The 14,135-nt window shown below is 49.7% G+C and overlaps 1 protein-coding gene across 1 annotated transcript in view; it reads left to right on the top strand.

Moving 5' to 3' along the window:
- Nucleotides 1-4,616: 4,616 nt before the first annotated feature.
- Nucleotides 4,617-14,135, top strand: part of PLXNB1 (plexin B1) — a 138,279-nt gene continuing 128,760 nt past the window's right edge. Inside the window, exon 1 of the mRNA XM_053378522.1 lies at nt 4,617-5,158. The gene's annotated coding sequence lies outside the window, so the exon portion shown is untranslated. The remainder of the gene's footprint in view (nt 5,159-14,135) is intronic.

Here is a 14,135-nt window from a genome sequence, read left to right as displayed (position 1 = left end):
AGATAGTAGTAATGGGGGACTTCAATTACCCGGATATTTGTTGGATGTCAAACTCAGCCAAGAGCATAAGGTCAAACAGATTCCTCACTGGCCTTGCAGACAACTTCATTGTCCAGAAAGTGGGAGAAGCAACAAGAGGAACAGCCATTTTAGATCTTGTCCTAACCAATGTTGATGACCTGGTTAGTGGGGTAGAAGTGGAAGGATCATTAGGCGCGAGTGATCATGCTCTTCTGAAGTTTACTATACAGCGGAAAGGAGCAGCCAAGCATAGTAGGACTCAATTTCTTGACTTTAAGAAAGCCGACTTCATAAAACTTAGGGAAGTGCTGGATGAGATCCCATGGACAGTAATACTAAAAGGAAAGGGAGTTCATGATGGCTGGGAGTTTGTTAAGAGGGAGATAGTAAAAGCACAACTTCAGGCAATACCAATGAGACGGAAACATGAAAGGTGCCTAAAGAAGCCAGGGTGGCTATCTAAAGAACTTTTAACTGAGTTAAGATTAAAAAAGGATGTGTACAAAAAATGGAAAAGGGGGGAAACCACCAAAGAGGAATTCAAACAAATAGCCAGCACGTGTAGACACAAAGTCAGAAAAGCTAAAGCACAGAATGAACTCAGGCTTGCTAGAGAGGTTAAAAGCAACAAAAAAGCCTTTTATGGGTATGTTCGTAGCAAAAGGAAGAACAAAGAAACAGTGGGGTCACTCAGAGGAGAAGATGGTGAAATGCAAACAGGGGACACAGAAAGGGCTGAACTCCTCAATGCCTTCTTTGCCTCAGTCTTCTCCGATAAAGAAAACAATGCCCGACCTGAAGAATTTGGAGCAAATGATTCAGCAGAGGAAACACAGCCCAGAATAACTAAGGAGATAGTACAAGAATACTTGGCTAGTCTAGATGTATTCAAGTCTCCAGGGCCAGATGAACTGCATCCAAGAGTATTAAAAGAACTGGCAGATGTGATTTCAGAACCACTGGCAGTCATCTTTGAGAATTCCTGGAAAACAGGCGAAGTCCCGGCAGACTGGAGGAGGGCAAATGTTGTCCCTATTTTCAAAAAGGGGGAAAGAGAGGACCCAAATAATTACCGCCCAGTCAGTCTGACATCAATACCAGGGAAGATTCTGGAGCAGATCATTAAGCAAACAGTCTGTGAGCACCTAGAAAGGAATGCTGTGATCACCAATAGTCAGCATGGATTTCTGAAAAATAAGTCATGTCAGACTAACCTGATCTCATTTTTTGACAGAATTACAAGCCTGGTAGATGAAGGGAACGCAGTGGATGTAGCCTACCTTGATTTCAGCAAGGCATTTGACAAGGTGCCCCATGATATTCTTGTAAAGAAGCTGGTAAAATGCGGTCTTGACTATGCTACCACTCAGTGGATTTGTAACTGGCTGACTGACCGAACCCAAAGGGTGCTCATCAATGGTTCCTCTTCATCCTGGAGCAGAGTGACTAGTGGGGTGCCACAGGGTTCTGTCTTGGGCCCGGTCTTATTCAACATCTTTATCAACGACTTGGATGATGGACTCAAGGGCATCCTGATCAAATTTGCAGATGACACCAAACTGGGAGGGGTGGCTAACACCCCAGAAGACAGGATCACACTTCAAAACGACCTTGACAGATTAGAGAACTGGGCCAAAACAAACAAGATGAATTTTAACAGGGAGAAATGTAAAGTATTGCACTTGGGCAAAAAAAATGAGAGGCACAAATACAAGATGGGTGACACCTGGCTTGAGAGCAGTACATGTGAAAAGGATCTAGGAGTCTTGGTTGACCACAAACTTGACATGAGCCAACAGTGTGACGCGGCAGCTAAAAAAGCCAATGCAATTCTGGGCTGCATCAATAGGAGTATAGCATCTAGATCAAGGGAAGTAATAGTGCCACTGTATTCTGCTCTGGTCAGACCTCACCTGGAGTACTGTGTCCAGTTCTGGGCACCACAGTTCAAGAAGGACACTGAGAAACTGGAACGTGTCCAGAGGAGGGCAACCAAAATGGTCAAAGGCCTGGAAACGATGCCTTATGAGGAACGGCTAAGGGAGCTGGGCATGTTTAGCCTGGAGAAGAGGAGGTTAAGGGGTGATATGATAGCCATGTTCAAATATATAAAAGGATGTCACATAGAGGAGGGAGAAAGGTTGTTTTCTGCTGCTCCAGAGAAGCGGACATGGAGCAATGGATCCAAACTACAAGAAAGAAGATTCCACCTAAACATTAGGAAGAACTTCCTGACAGTAAGAGCTGTTTGACAGTGGAATTTGCTGCCAAGGAGTGTGGTGGAGTCTCCTCCTTTGGAGGTCTTTAAGCAGAGGCTTGACAACCATATGTCAGGAGTGCTCTGATGGTGTTTCCTGCTTGGCAGGGGGTTGGACTCGATGGCCCTTGTGGTCTCTTCCAACTCTATGATTCTATGATTCTATGGTTCTATGATTCTAAAGCACTATTTCTGGGTTAGCGGAGTCTGTAACCTGAAGCGTATGTAACCTGAGGTACCACTGTATCTACTTTTAAGCTTTAATAAAATCTATTTTTAAAAAACTCCATTTCAAACTTAGGGATAAGGGATGGTTGCGCAAGAAAGTGATGTAGGTGTCTGATGAGTACAGTAGTTCTTCAGATTACAGCTGTGGGTGGCTCCACATTTGAACACATGTTGAGGCCATGTGCCAGTTCATACACTCATCCATCTCCCAAGACTTTAGCATGGCAGAGTGGGCCCATGACTCCCCTGCAATACACACACACACACAGACTTTTTGTGGAAAATGTTAGCTGTGTACTTCCCACAGGAAAGCTCACGGTACATTTTCTTTTAATGCCGCCTTGACATATTAAACCACGCATTGCCGATTTGCTAGCCCACTCTTCCCTTTTCATTTTTCCTTTTATGGAAAATGACAACACCTGTCAACATAATGGTATGGATTTTGGTGGGGGGGCGGTAGCAAAAAATATAATAATATAAAGAGTCCTGCGGCACCTTAAAAGACTAGCCCATTTATTATGGCCTAAACTTTCGTGGACTCAAAGCCCACTTCGTCAGATGCATTAAGTGAAATCTTAATTGGCAAGCGTATGAAGGAGAAAATTGTAAAATGTGGGGTGGATGGCAACGAGATGCAAATAACTGCAGCCAGGGATCATTAGCGCATTATGCTAAATGGGCACACCTTTTACAATAGCAAATTGGTGATAATTTACTCAGCGTTGCTGAGATGAGATGATTGTGGTTAATAAGTCTACATATCTTTTTATTCATATGCAACATTATGCATTTTTAAAGGTGCTCAGTTTCTCCTCAGCACCTAGCATAGGAGACTGGGCCGGCCACTGCTATGTACTTAACCTAGTATGAATTCAAGGGCTGAGGGGAGTGTGGCACACTGGGGTCACCCCAAGGGCAGTTTTTGGGTGCAGACATCCAGGTCCCCAGAATGCAGCTGGGCTGCCTTACCACATTTCAAAGCCTGTTTAATAATACACAGGCACACACGTAACTTGCAACTTATGCACATTTAACATCTTCACCTTTTATGTGCCTGGCAATTTTTTTTTAAAAGGGGGCGGGGGAGAGACTTTGGTAATCCCACCCGCCATTGAACCCAATGTGTTTTGACTATATGCGATGTTGGTGCTTTCCCCAGAACTTAAATCCGTGTAAATTGAGAGTGGCCTGCGCGTCCAGTTAAGTCTGCATCATTTGCATCCAGCACTTGGGGAGGGGGGGCACCTGCCCCGATCCTATCCATTGAACGAGGGCCTCATATTGGGTGGTGATGGGCCTCCTCTTAAACTTGTTGTTGTTTAGTAGTTTAGTCGTGTCCGACTCTTCGTGACCCCATGGACCAGAGCACGCCAGGCACTCCTGTCTTCCACTGCCTCCTGCAATTTGGTCAGGCTCATGTTTGTAGCTTCGAGAACACTGTCCAACCATCTCATCCTCTGTCATCCCCTTCTCCTTGTGCCCTCCATCTTTCTCAGCATCAGGGTCTTTTCCAGGGAGTCCTCATGGGGTGGCCAAAGTATTGGAGCCTCAGCTTCAGGATCTGTCCTTCCAGTGAGCACTCAGGGCTGATTTCCTTCAGAATGGATAGGTTTGATCTTCTTGCAGTCCATGGGACTCTCAAGAGTTTCCTCCAGCACCAGAATTCAAAAGCATCAATTCTTCGGCGATCAGCCTTCTTTCTGGTCCAGCTCTCACTTCCATACATCACTACTGGGAAAACCACAGCTTTAACTATACGGACCTTTGTTGGCAAGGTTATGTCTCTTCGCTACGGCAAGGCAGTGATCCATGAAGGGGCCTCTTAAACTTACCTACGAACAAAACTCCTAAGCCTGGCTTGGCTGGAGAGCGGGGCGAACGCATGGCGCCCCATGCGCTCCTGTCTAACCCTTTCTAAGGGCCGGGGATTAATAAAGTTCCAGGCAGCGCGGTGGTCTCCTGGGTCCGCCTTATGTTGCCAAAGGGATCTCCCCACTTGGGTTCAGCGCTGTGTACCATTCCAGGCGGAGTTGTGGGGGTTAGAGAGAAGGAGCAGCTCTGGGGGCTTAGCTTGGCTTTTGTCCGCCCTTCATTCACTCTCTCTCTTTTTTTCTTTGCAGTAGCCGCTCGCTCTCAGCAGGGGCTCCCTCGCCTTGCCTCCTTGTTTGCTTAGCGGCGGGCCGGCCGCAGAACTACTTTTGCGCACGCAGCAGCAGCAGCCGCGTCGCCCTCCCGGGTTTTTGTGCGCGTGTGAGTGTGCGCGCCGCGCTCTCTTGCAAGGAAACTCGACGGATTGCTTGGGGCGCCCCGCGGTAGCGTGCCTGGAGGAGCCGTGCCTTTTCCGCGCAGCCGATCGCCCAAGGAAGAGGAGGGATAACCGTAGGGGCTTGTTGACACAGGCACGATCCCAGGAGTTGGAATTCCCCCCACATACACACACCACACACACCCAGCGCGAAGGTGACGGGGGACCCTGGCGGCTGCAGCTGGTGCGTAAGAGTGCTGCGCGCGGAAGAGGCTCTCCTACTTAACTGCTTTCACGTCCCTTATTATTGTCCTGGAGCAAGAAGGGAGAAAACGACTTGATCCAGCACCCCTGCTCTCTTCCGCCTGCTCCCCGGTGCAGTTTCGCCGGAGATGGCATTTTGGGTGAGTTGCTCGTTTGTTTTTTCCCCACTCTCCCCCGGCTAAATTTGCGTTCTCTCTTTTGTTTGCACGCTCCCTCCAAGACCTGGTGGCTTCTGCCCGGGCTGGGAGAAGCAGCTACACCAGAAAAGAAGGGAAAGTGAGCTTTTTGTGGTATGTGTGCTTAATATTTTTTTGCATGGAGAATGTTGGAAAGGGGCATCGCGCAGAGCCCTCCCCCCCCCTTCTCATTTTCTGCACCTCGTCTTCCCAAGTTTTCCCCTCCGGCGCCCATTCATTCCCCCTACCCTCCCTTCCCTTCCCTTTCCCGGCGCAATCGAGGCGGCGCACGCGGCTTTTGAATGGAACTTTTCCACGCCGCGCAAAAGGGCATCGGGTTTGGGCGGCTTCTTTGGCCGGGTCCCTCGGAACTTATTTGGGAGGCCTCCGATCTGGTTTGGGGGGTGGGGTGGGAGGCCGGCATCGCCTCCCTCGCCGGGCACTGAGGAGCGCTTGTATACACATCTGTGTGTGTCTGTGTCTGAGTTGGCCGGCCGCTGCGTCCTCGGGAGAGCGAGGTGTGTTTACAAGGGGAGCCTCCGGCCTTCCAGAATGACCCTTTTATTCTTGCCTGCCCGCTCGCCTCCCCCATTTCGCTTGCAGCCCCACCCCGGCAGCCTAGCAAGAGGGGTGTGTGTGTGTGTGTGTGTGTGTGGGAATAAGGGCGCATTTCTGCCACTTTTAAGCCTTGCCAAGGGAAGATGGGTTTGGCTGGACTTTTCCCTCCAAAGAGACCAGCAGTGTTCCTTGGGAATCTCTCGGTTTCAGCCATCATAGCCCTCTAGAGTGGCCCCCATCTCCCTGTCCCATTTGTCTGGAGGAGGAGGAAGGGGGGGGAGGAAGGAGAGCCATCCAGCAGTGGCAGCAGCAGCAGCAGCAGAGACCCTTCCCCTCCGAGCACTGGAGGGCTGGACTTGGTCCCACCCCCCTCTGCCTCCTTTGTTCAGATGGAGGTGCTTGTTTGTCCCACTGGGAGCTCAGGAAGAAACATGAAACCTGCTTACCAGAAGGAGGGAGAAGTGGGGTGGATGCGGGGAGAGCCCCATGCTCCTCTCTGAAACCTGCCTATATTATGGGAAGTTGGGGGGCGCGCAATGGGGAGGGGGAACAGAATAGCTGATGTACTTTTCTGCCCATGTGCATGCTTAGGGGGAGAGGCTGAAGGACTTTAGAGAGGGAAAGTCCCGTTGAAGGGGAGACTGAAGATAGCCCTGCAAAGGTTCCAGCGATTTTTGCTCTGTGTTTGGAACAGGGAGTGTCCCTCCCTGTGTACATTATTACACACACACACACACACACACACACACACACCCTTCTTGTGATCTGCTAGCAACAAGATTCACGGAGATGTTCAGTACGAGTGAAGAAGATCTCAGTTTGCACTCTCACCTCCCAACTTTTAGGCTATGCCTTCCCAGATTTGATGGTGTGCAAGAACTTTGTCTGCAGAGTTGGTGGTTTCTGAGTAAAAAAAACCCCAACAACCACTTGCTTAAAATCACTTAATTGTTGAGTTTAGTTCCCCATTTGACCATCTTTTTGTGCTCACCCCAATCAAAGAGGCAAATGGGATGATTCACCCTCTCTCCCCCTCTGTGCATGTTAATGAGGTAGTAAAAAATTTATGTACAGTATCCTGGGCAAACGGTAGTTATTACATGGCAATTAATTCAGAATCAAGCCTGTGTGTGCTTTGTGAGCATGTTAGAAGTTGTTCATTTAAGACAGATTCATTTATTAACAGAGTTTATAATTCACACAGAGGATCTCCCCTTCTGGATTTTTTTGGGGGGGAGGGTCAGGATTGTGGCTTGGGTTAAACCCCTGTCTCCTGCAGGCTGTGGTCCCAGTCTGGATCAGTTCCCCCCACAGACAGATGTTTATGGCTAAAAAAAAGGGAAGGACACTTGCAGTGCCAAGCTGAGGGGTAGCATCATGTGTACTTTGGTCCATGCAAAGCTCAAACCATAAGATCACAAGACGAGCCCTGTTGATTCAGGCCACTGTGGCCTATCTAGTCCAGCATCCTGTTCTCACAGTGGCCAGTCAGCCAGATACCTGTGGGAAACCTCCAAGCGGGACATGAGCACAGCAGCACTGCTCACCTGTGATTCCCAGCAACTGGAATCCTGCGTGATGCAGCCTCTGACTGAGCATAGCCTTTGTGCTCATTCATCAGATGTCAGAATAACAAAGTGACTTTTTCTTTTTCTTTTTTAGTTTGTTGTTGTAGTGTTTGTTCTCTTTTGCTTATTTGTGATGTTTGTTACGCTTGCAGGAAACCCAATAAAAATATTGTGGTTTTTTAAAAAAGAATCAGAAAGTGGCAAAAGCAGGCGGGGTCCTACTTTTCCCTGACCTCCGCTGGGTCACAGTTGAGGCTGAAATCCAAGCGCCACTTAACCTGGTGGTAAACCCCATTGGAACATAGGAAGCTGCCTTCTGCTGAGTCAGTCCAGTGGCCAGTTTAGCTCAGTGTTGTCCACAACAAATGGCAGCAGCTCTCCAGCATTTCGGACACTGGACAATCCCACTCTGGGGATTGAACCTTCGACTTCCTGGAGGCTGAACCTGGGACTTGCTGCTGACAGGGCAGATGCTCTGCCACTCAGCAACAGCCCTTCCTCCCATCTGAATCCAGCAGAACTTCTGGGCTAGACGTGCTTGGGATTTCCCTGTAAAGGGGTCATTATTACCATTAGCACACCCAGTGGGGATGTAATCTGTCAATACGACATTTCGTTCAGGAACGCTTTCCATTCAGTTTGGAATAACTGGGCTTGTTTTCAGGGTGGGGGGTTAAGAAAAGCAAGTATCCGCTTGCTGGGAGAGTTAGTGAGAACAGATAGTGACATTTTGCCTTTCCCACCGGCCCTCTAGCTACTGAATACAGTGGCACCTCGGGTTACATACGCTTCAGGTTACAGACTCTGCTAACCCAGAAATAGTACCTTGGGTTAAGAACTTTGCTTCAGGATGAGAACAGAAATTGCGTGGCGGCACAGCGGCAGCGTGAGGCCCCATTAGCTAAAGTGGTGCTTCAGGTTAAGAACAGTTTCAGGTTAAGAACGGACCTCCGGAAACGAATTAATCACGTAACCAGAGGTACCACTGTAGTACAGAAAACCTGAAATGTGAGACCCTCCCCCTTTTTAAAAAAAACACCAATTCTTCCCCAAAAGGACCACTCCTCCTCCTGTAGCAATGTAGACTTGGGCATCTATCCTGACAATAAATATTACTAGCTGTGGACTCATAGTACAAAATAATTGCCTTTCTTTGGAAAAGTTGCCAAACTTTGCTGCGGCTGACCCTGAGAGAGGGAATTCGTGCTTTGGGAAGGACAGCGTTATTAGCCCGAGCCTGCGCTGTGGGTGGGTTGCCAGGAGATTTCCTTTGCAAGTGTGTCAGATGCAAATCAGAAAGAGAGGAGGGGGAGCATCAAGACTCTTTTCACTAACAGCTGTGGCAGACGGCCACTTTCATCACTTTGCGCTGCCTGCAGAGGAGCAAATGTAGCACATTGTGGTGTGACCGTTTGCCAGCAGATGTCACCCCCTGCGCTGGAGAGAAATGGGAAGAGTCCCTGAAGATTTGGGGAGGAGGGGGGAGGCCCTCGCTCCCTCTCCTCCAGGCAGAGACTGGGCTTGGTGCTTTGTTAAGCCACCGCCTTTTCTTTTAGGCCAAATCCTATTGTCGCCCCATCGTCTGTTGCGGGCCTTGGGGGCATCTGTGCCCCAAGCCACTTAGCTGCATTTCCAATCAAGCTGACAACGCTGCTGGGTCAAAAGTCCAGAAATAATGGACCACTTCCATGGGACGCTGTGCCGGGTTGACTTGAGGGAGAGGAAGGGACATTCCTTTAAATGAAGGACATCTGGCAACTCTGCTGCTGGCTGCCGGCTCTTTGATTTACTGGGGTCAAGTGGGTGGTGCCGAGATCTCGTTTCATTCGTTCAGCAGAGGCTAAGTCACCGGGTGCGTGGGTGTGAGAAGAAGAGAGCCCCAATATAACCATGTGTACAAATGAATGCTTTGGAAGACTATATTTGGTGCTGTGGTCTCCCAGCGTATGTTTGCAGTCGCAGAGGGTTGCCATGTTAAGTCTCTTGCAGCAAGGAACAAGGCGTCTGTAAGACTAAGACCAGGTTTTTCTAAGCAAGAGCCTTCATAATCTGATGTGCAACATTAAAGGTTATGGATGCCCCATGCATCCATCTGTCCAGCTTTTCAGCAGTCCTTCACTGTGACGCTGTGGTCTAAACCACTGAGCCTCTTGGGCTTGCTGATTGGTGGAAGTCGGTGGTTCGAATCTCTGCGACGGGCTGAGCTCCTGTTGCTCTATCCCAGCTCCTGCCAACCTAGCAGTTCGAAAGCACGCCAGTGCAAGTAGATAAATAGGTACCACTATGGCCGGAAGGTAAACAGTGCACTGAGGGCCTTCTCCCTGTGGATCTCCCTCCCATCAGATGTCAAGGAAATAAACAACTATCTGACTTTTAGAAGACATCTGAAGGCAGCCCTGTTTAGGGAGGATGTTTCATTGTGCTTTTAATTCTGTTTGGAGCCACCCAGAGTGGCTGGGAAAACCCAGCCAGATGGGCGGGGTATAAATAGTAAATTATTATTATGATTATTATCTGTCATGGTGTCCCGTTGCGCAGTGGCGTAGCGTGGGGGGTGCCAGGGGTGCCGGCCGCACCGGGCGCAACATCTGGGGGGGCGCGAGTCCAGAGGGAAGGGACAAGTTCCTTCCTCTGCCGGGCTCCCCGCCGCCACCGCCAGCCTTGCGCCCTAGCGCGCGCGCCCACCCGCCGCCGCCGCCGCCGCTGCGGCTGCGCTCCACTCACTGCTCGCAGGAGGAGCAGCCGCTGCAGCAGCGCCGACGCCGCCACCGACGCCTGGCCGGGCACCGGCAGCCTCCGCACCCCGACGCCGACGCCATCCCCTCAGCCCAGCCACAGGCGGCGGCTGCTTCTGCCGACTGGGAGGGAGGAGAGCTCCGAGGGGCCTCGACGCGCCCTGCGCTCCCCAAAACCCTCCGAGAGGAAGCCGGCGGGCGGGCGAGCGTCTCCCGGCTGAAGGGAGCGCCGCTGGCTCCGGCTCTCAGCGCAAGTCTCAGCCGCGGGGGGGGGGGAGGACGGAGCGCGGCTGGAAGCCCCCGGAGAGGCGCTCGCCAAGCCCGGATCTGGAGCGCCTTGGAGCGCGGGCTCCACCTACAGCCCAAGGAGAGGAGGGGGCGGGGAGGCGCCCGAGGGGAGGGGGCTTCGGCTGCCTCGGCCCGCGGGGGCTCTGCAAATAATAAATTTAATAAATTCCTGCTGAGCCTTTGGGGGGGTTCCTTGGCTCCTTCGCTCGCCCCCAGCCCCAGTGGCGTAGCGTGGGGGGTGCAGGGGGGGCCGGCGGCACCGGCCGCAACATCTTGGGGGGGCGCGCTCGCACTCGAGTACTAAAATCCACGGGTTAGGGGGCGCAAATTACTTGCCTTGCCCCGGGTGCTGACAACCCACGCTACGCCACTGCCGTTGCGCTAGAAGCAGTTTAGTCATGCTGGCCACATGACGAGAAAGCTATCTGTGGACAAATGCCGGCTCCCTCGGCCTGAAAGCGAGCTGAGCGCCACAACCCCATGGTCGCCTTTGACTGGACTTAACCATCCAGGGGTCCTTTACCTTACCTTTTACTCTGTAGTGTGATCAGGGAACACCCAATTGTTAGCTTATGCATGCTTGCGATTTATTCATTTATTTAAACAATTTATACTCCACTTAACTATAGTAGCTGTTTACAAAGACACAATACAAAAATAAAATAAAACAATCAGTTAAAACGCTTGCTGGAATAATAATAATAATAATAATAATAATAATAATAATAATAATAATAATGGCGGCACTGGAAGTTCAGTAGGGAGGGAACCTGTCTGACCTCAGCTGGAAAGAGTTCCGTAAAATTGGGCCCACAATACTGAGAGCACAACTCAGTGCATCCAAGCAATGGGGGACCGTTAACAGTGTTACTCCCTTGAAGACCTCAGTGATCACGGCAGGGATATAAGGGATCAGGCAGTCCTTGAGGTATCCCGGGCCCAAATTGTTAAGAGCCTTGTAAATTGACCCAGGAACCTTGAACCTGGCCCAGTAACATATGGGCAGCCAGTGCAAACTTTTGAGCACATGGTGGTTCAGCCTCTGCTTGAAGATCGCCAGCAAGGGAGAACGCTTTCCCCTCTGTTGGTTCCATTGTCAACCTGTTCTTACTGACAGATTGAGAGGGAGACTGTGCATGTTGCTGGACTACAATTCTCATCATGCCTGACCATTGGCCATGCTGACTGGGGCTGATGGGAGTTGGAGTCCAGCGACAACAGGAGGGTCATGAGGTGTGGGGTATACAATGCATCCATAGTAGAGAGAAGAATTGTTTTCAAAGTTGAGGTTAAAAAGGTGAAAGCCGGAAGACACATGCATGATGAGCCCGCATGGGTGGTTTACTAGCGCATGAATCCACAAAGGTTTATTCCTCCATAAATTTGTTCCTCTTTAAGGTGCTGCAGGGGTCTTAATTTAAACGTTTTGGGATACTTGGAGAAAAAGGGTATTGGTGTGTGCATTCAAGGCCGACATCTCTGGTTGTCATCCTAAAAAGAAAATTATATAACATCTTTTTTTAAAAAGCATGGACATTAAAGATTCATGGCACTTCTGGAGCCCTGGCACTGGAAGCAGCAAAGCCTTGTTTGTGCCCGAGAACTTTCACCTTCTGCAGGAAACCCAGGCCAGTTTTCCATTTTTTCATCGTTGGGTGGCCTTGAATGTGTTGCATGCTCTCAACATTTGTAAAATAGGCCGCAGGCTACCCAAACACACGGCAGGTACTTGCAGCAGCTATTTGTATTGTTAAAAGTTCTGCGTTGCTTTCAAGGTGTACAAATAGCCTTGCAGAAAAGTAAAGCACATGGCAAGTTTGTGTGGGAAGGTTTGCAGTGGTTCTCAAAGGGTGTGGCAAGTGTCGCGGAAAGATTCATGGACAATTAAAGAAACATTTAAACATGTCAGTGCATTGTAATAGAGTACAGCATAGCATAGTATCAAAATAATTTGTTTTGGGGGGGGGAGGGATATACAATCAGAAACATGTATCCATGCCTCTCTTCAAGAATGTTGGCTATTCTGCTATGGTTTTGGACAACATATTGTTGTGAAAAGGGATTTTCAACAAATACAAAGGATCAGAAAAGAGAAAGGCTTCTTTGTGTGAGAAGATGAGAGTTTGTCTCAAATTAGACCTCACATAAATGAGATTACCCGGCAAGAGCAAGCGCACACCTCTCATGGAGTTTGTATACCTGCTTCATATTTAAGAGGCTCGTTTATAATTATATTTTGGGAATGATTCATGTTCTCATGTAGCTGTGTTGTTTTATACTTTTCTGGGTGTCCCATGATAATAATACAAAGTAGTTGTGTTCTGTGTTGTAAATCAAGCACGGCTAGGAGTTGCTTCTGTGAGTTTTCCAATGTATTTCTTATCAGTAACAAATTCAGTGAGCAAAGTTTTGTTCTGAAAGTGTGGCCCAGAGGAAAAAAAGTTTGAGAACCACTGGTCTAAATAGAGGGGAAAGCTGAAAGTTCAGAAACAGCATTGAGGAAGTTAGACCTCAACGGAGCGTTGAGGCAAATGTGATGGGGCACCCACTTGTACTTTGCTTACCTGTGTGACTTGTTCACTCATAATAAAGCAGGCAGCGAGGTGGGGGTGTTTATTTATTTATTGTCTGAAATGGGCGAGGCGAGGAAAAGCCCTCCTCAGCCCATGAATGGGCCATTTTGGCCATGACTAATTCATGGGATGCGGGTGGCGCGGTGGTCTAAACCACAGAGCCTAGGGCTTGCCGATCAGAAGGTTGGCGGTTCGAATCCCCGTGACGGGGTGAGCTCCCGTTGCTCGGTCCCTACTCCTGCCCACCTAGCAGTCTGAAAGCATGTCCAAGTGCAAGTAGATAAATAGGTACTGCTCCGGCGGGAAGGTAAACGGTGTTTCCGTGCGCTGCTCTGGTTTGCCAGCAATGGCTTAGTCATGCTGGCCACATGACCTGGAAGCTGTCTGCAGACAAATGCAGGCTCCCTCGGCCTATAGATCGAGATGAGCGCACAACCCCAGAGTCGTCTGCGACTGGACCTAAAGTTAGGGGTACCTTTAATTCGTGGGTGCATTAAAATAGTTAGGGTGTGCTCCCAACTGATACTCTGGGATAGCTCAGGCAGTAGAGCATGAGACTCTTAATCTCAGGGTTGTGAGTTCAAGCCCCATGTTGGGGAACAGATTCCTGCATTGTAGGGGGTTGGACTAGATGACCCTCATGGTCTCTTCCAATTCTGTGAAAAGTCCACAATACTGTGATATCTTGGGGAGGAGCTTCACATACTTTGCCTGGGGAAGACGAGTGTCTGAGACCCTGGAGAGCCACTGCCAATCAGTGTGGACAAAAACAACCTAGACGGACCAAGCATCTGACACTGACAGGTTCCTATGTTCATTCTGGTGCTTTTTGGGAAAGACTGACAATGGGACTTCTGTTCATCTCCCACCTGAAACTCACAAGATGATCTCATTATGGCCGAAATAGCTCTCTGACAGCCAGCAATGTTTCTGATTGAATGCCATTGGTATGACATTCAAATATGCCAACAATCCTCACACTGAGGGTGGAGGATTTCCAGTGGCAAGCAAGGAAGTACTTGCACGTGCAGAGATTAAGGGTTGCTTAAGTTTCTGGGATTAAGATATGGGACGCGGGTGGCGCTGTGGGTAAAAGCCTCAGTGCCTAGGACTTGCCGATCGAAAGGTCGGCGGTTCGAATCCCCGCGGCGGGGTGCGCTCCCGCTGCTCGGTCCCAGCGCCTGCCAACCTAGCAGTTCGAAAGCACTCCCGGGTGCAA

Source organism: Podarcis raffonei, chromosome 2 (genome assembly GCF_027172205.1).
Source record: "Podarcis raffonei isolate rPodRaf1 chromosome 2, rPodRaf1.pri, whole genome shotgun sequence".
NCBI lineage: Eukaryota > Metazoa > Chordata > Lepidosauria > Squamata > Lacertidae > Podarcis > Podarcis raffonei.
This window is presented reverse-complemented; position numbering and strand designations above follow the sequence as displayed.